This window comes from Amblyomma americanum, chromosome 11 (genome assembly GCF_052857255.1).
Source record: "Amblyomma americanum isolate KBUSLIRL-KWMA chromosome 11, ASM5285725v1, whole genome shotgun sequence".
In the NCBI taxonomy this organism is placed as follows: domain Eukaryota; kingdom Metazoa; phylum Arthropoda; class Arachnida; order Ixodida; family Ixodidae; genus Amblyomma; species Amblyomma americanum.
The window spans coordinates 127,439,113-127,443,785 of NC_135507.1; the positions used below are offsets into that span (position 1 = coordinate 127,439,113).

At 56.4% G+C, this 4,673-nt stretch overlaps 1 pseudogene; it reads left to right on the forward strand.

The window, feature by feature from the left end:
* Window positions 1–2,004: 2,004 nt before the first annotated feature.
* Window positions 2,005–3,794, forward strand: LOC144111644 (large subunit ribosomal RNA; annotated as a pseudogene).
* The last annotated feature ends 879 nt before the right edge of the window (window positions 3,795–4,673 follow it).

Consider the following 4,673-nt stretch of genomic DNA (forward strand, 5'->3'; position numbering starts at 1 on the left):
GCTTGAGCTAGGCGTCAACATGATCAAACACTTTCCCTTGGACTACATGCATACAGTGTGTTTGGGAGTCGTCCGGAAGCTGCTGCAGACTTGGGTGTCTGGTCCATTACCTTATCGCCTCAGTGCACAGCAGCGTAGCATTCTGAGTGCAAGACTTGAGGAAACTAGCCTGCCATCAGAATTTGCTCGCCAGCCTAGAACCCTGGAGGAACTGGATCGATGGAAGGCAGTAGAATTCAGGTATTTTCTTCTTTACACCGGTCCTGTGCTGTTAAGGGATTTGTTAAAAAGTGACCGCTACAAGCACTTTCTATGTCTTCATGTGGCTGTTCGAATTCTCCTCAGTGACAATCTTTGCATAGAAATGAACAGGTTTGCTTCAGACTTGCTGCAATATTTTGCACAGCATTCTGGAAAGCTGTATGGACCAGAGTTTCTGGTGTACAATGTAAACATGATGTGCCACATTGCTGATGATTGTCTGATTTATTGGCCGCTGGACAATGTCAGCGCCTTTCCGTTTGAGAACTGCTTGGGGCAAATTAAGAGGTTGTTGCGCAGCAACAAAAATCCTCTTGAACAGGTGAGCCGGAGGCTATCAGAATTGGGTAATTCACCCAGAGAATTGCCATTGAGAGCGCCTCCAACAGACGTATCTTCTTTGAAAGCTGGTGCGGAGAAAGACTCATGCTGTTTATTAAGCAATGGCCGCATCATCAGTGTGACAAAGCTGAACCCACAATTTTATTAAGCGAAAAGTGAACACTATATATAGGAAGGAAGTAGCAGATACAAGCAGAGGCAGTCAATGTCAAAGAGGTGTAAATGGCCGATAAAATCGATGAAACCGTAAGGGGTGAAGATAAAACAAGATAAAACTCAACAGATGACGAGCCATGGTGTAAAGAACCATAAAAACGCTAAGACACGTGAATAACACGTACAGTGCCATGAATAACAAAAAACCGAATACAATCAACAGGTGGAAGGCATGTGAAGGTGACAAGGATTTAAGCAGTGTGAACAAAATTTAACAACTGACATGCGCTTGAAACGGATAACCAGGCACATAACTCACACATTCATCCGTTTTCTTTTTTCTCGAAAGACTTTGCGAAAGAGGAGAGTGGGTCGAACCCTTCAGCCGCGCTCCAAGCGGCCGAGTCGGGTCGCCCTGCGCAGACGACGTAACGCGGGACAGCGGCTGCTAGCCGTAGAGCGTGTGGCCTCCGAAGGCGACCGCCGCAGGAAGGGATTACCTGCAGGGAAAGCGCGGTCCCGACGGGAGACGAGGCCGTGTGGACGGGCGGCAAAGCGTTGCCCGCTGGCCCGCGTACGTGTAGCCGAACTGCTGCGAGAAACGCAGAGACAGGAGCGCCCTGTCCGGGCACGCCCGCGCGAGAAGGGAGATCTCGCGCGGGGTGCGGGGAGGCGACAGGCGCGCGAAAGCGTTTCGTGCGCGGCAGTTTCGGGCGAGGCGCAGAGGCGCGCCGTGGCGCGGTGACGAAGGGGTCCCCCCGGACCCGATGCAAAGGGACCGCCTCCTCGAACGGGCGCGAAGTCGAGTAAGGGTCGAACGGACGCGATCTCATTGCGAGCGCAGTCCTCCGTCGGTCTAAGTGCTTCGCAGTCTCTGCCCCGAGAAAAACTGGGCCACTCCAGTTGGGGCGGGGGCCACGCAAAACTTGACGATGCCCCTACGCCAGGCCGAGGTCGCTCTCTCGAGGGAAAGAGAGGTGCGGCAGGGAAAAATTAGGCCGCGGCGGTCGGGGGCTCGAAACTTCCTGCGTTGTCCGCGCAAACCGCATGCGCGCTGTCCCGAGCGCCGGCCAGCGGCGCCTTCCAGTCTCGCTCGCAGTCGCCGAGGGTGCTGCCGCCTGTGAGCGGGGAATGGGCAGAAGGCGTCTGCCGGACGATTGGGAAAGGACGCGCGCGCGCGCTGGACCGCGCCGGAATCAAACGCGAGAGCGCACATTTGTGTCGACCTCAGATCAGGCGAGACAACCCTCTGAATTTAAGCATATCACTAAGCGGAGGAAAAGAAACCAACAGGGATTCCCTGAGTAGCTGCGAGCGAAACGGGACCTAGCCCAGCACCGAATCCCTCGTCCTTGCAGGCGGTCGGGAAATGTGGTGTATGGGAGGCAACGTTCCCGGCAGTTTGCGACAGTCCAAGTCCCCCTGACAGGGGCTTGTCCCAGAGTGGGTGCCAGGCCCGGCTCCGCCGTTGCGCGCCCGGGACGAAGTCTCCCGTGAGTCGGGTTGCTTGAGAGTGCAGCCCTAAGTGGGTGGTAAACTCCATCTAAGGCTAAATACGACCGAGAGACCGATAGTCAACAAGTACCGTGAGGGAAAGTTGAAAAGAACTTGAAGAGAGAGTTCAAGAGTACGGGAGTTCTCCCGCAGAGGCGCTATCGTGGTTTGCGGCGAGTAGGTCGGTAACCCACCCGACCCGTCTTGAAACACGGACCAAGGAGTCTAACATGTGCGCGAGTCAATGGGTCTCTCGAAACCCAATGGCGCAATGAAACGTGAAGGCCCTTCGCGGGCCGCGTTGCGATCCCGGACCGCACAGGGGTTCGGGCGCAGCAACGGCCTGTCCCAGGCGCTCACTTGTCGCCGGGGCGGAGCGAGAGCGCGCACGTTGGCACCCGAAAGATGGTGAACTATGCCCGGGCAGGACGAGGCCAGAGGAAACTCTGGTGGAGGCCCGAAGCGATTCTGACGTGCAAATCGATCGTCCGATCCGGGTATAGGGGCGAAAGACCAATCGAAGCATCTAGTAGCTGGTTCCCTCCGAAGTTTCCCTCAGGATAGCTGGCGCTCGATGGGAGAGCAGTCACACCTGGTAAAGCGAATGATTAGAGGCATTGGGGTCAAAACGTCCTCAACCTATTCTCAAACTTTCAATGGGTGTACGGGAGGCCTTCTGGTTTGAGGCCTTCCGCTGCGATGAGAGTGCCAAGTGGGCCACTTTCGGTAAGCAGAACTGGCGCTGTGGGATGAACCAAACGCCGGGGTAAGGCGCACGAGTTGGGACACTCATGAGAACCCATGAAGGGTGTTGGTTGCTTAAGACAGCAGGACGGTGGCCATGGAAGTCGGAATCCGCTAAGGAGTATGTAACAACTCACCTGCCGAAGCAAATAGCCCCGAAAATGGATGGCGCTCCAGCGTCGCGCCTATCCCCGGCCGTCGCTGGCAGAGTAGCACGAACAGTGGGGGTGCTAAGCCGCGACGAGTAGGAGGGCCGCAGCGGTGGGCGTTGAAGGTGCCGGGCGCGAGCCCGCCTGGAGCCGCCGCTGGTGGAGATCTTGGTGGTAGTAGCAAATACTCAAGTGAGAACCTTGAGGACTGAAGTGGAGAAGGGTTCCATGTGAACAGCAGTTGAACATGGGTCAGTCGGTCCTTAGGGAAAGGAGAAATCCTTTCAGAAGCGGGCGGGTTTGTGCAGCTCTGTCTGTCGAATCGGAGACGCCCCGCTGCAACCGAAATAGAATCGGGTTAACAGTCCCGAACCCGGCTACGGAGATCGGTCCTTCGGGGCCCAGTGCGGCAACGCAAACCAGCTCTGAGACGCCGACGGGAGCCCCGGGAAGAGTTTTCTTTTCTCTGTAAGGAGATCGAGTCCCTGGAATGGGTTCACCCCGAGATAGGGACGGTGGCTCCGTAGAGCTCTTGCGCTGTCCGGTGCGCTCCTGTCGGCCCCTGAAAATCCGAGTGAGGGAGTGTGATTTTCGTGCCGGACCGTACCCATATCCGCAGCAGGTCTCCAAGGTGAACAGCCTCTAGTCTCTAGACCAATGTAGGTAAGGGAAGTCGGCAAAACGGATCCGTAACCTTGGGAGAAGGATTGGCTCTGAGGGCTGAGCCCGTCGGGCTGGGGTCCAGAAGCAGGAATGGCACTGCACCGGGACTGGGCGAGGCTCGCCCCCGTCAAAAGCGGTGCGGCCGAGCCCGGGCCAGCGTCGGGACCTTCCTGTGGAAAGCCACAGCGGTGCTTGTTCCGGGGGCTTCGTGCCCGAGGTTCTTGCTTCGGCCGGCAGAAAACAGCCAACTCAGAACTGGCACGGACCGGGGGAATCCGACTGTCTAAGTAAAACAAAGCATTGCGAGGGCCAGCATTGGTGCTGACGCAATGTGATTTCTGCCCAGTGCTCTGAATGTCAACGTGAAGAAATTAAAAAAAGCGCAGATAAATGGCGGGAGTAACAATGACTATGGCTGGTGGCGGATCACATCTCCACTCCAGGGTCAATTCCAGCGGCCCTGATGCCCTGTTCGCCTCCGGACCTCTGGGTGAGACCATCGGCCCAAGTCCAGGTACCAGCTGGTAACCCAGGAAACTGGGGCTAAAGAACAGGAAGGGGAACCTGGGTGTTAAGTCCCTACTCTGGCCCAGGTCCCATACATCCTGAGAGGGCAAATACGGAGCCTTGGGGCTAGCAACCCTTAGGTCCCTAAAACAAGTGGCGCTACAGAAAAATACATAAAACTTAGAAGTGGCTGCCGAGAGGCGGCCACCCCACTTTCCCGTGGCGCGGGGCCCAGTCGTGGGGACTCTGGTGGAATGGAGGCTCCAGATCCCACCTCGCCCAGAGCTTGTCAGCTCTGTGGCAAATCGTTTAAGACTTACTTTGGATTGAAAGTGCATCATGGAAAAATGCATAAGG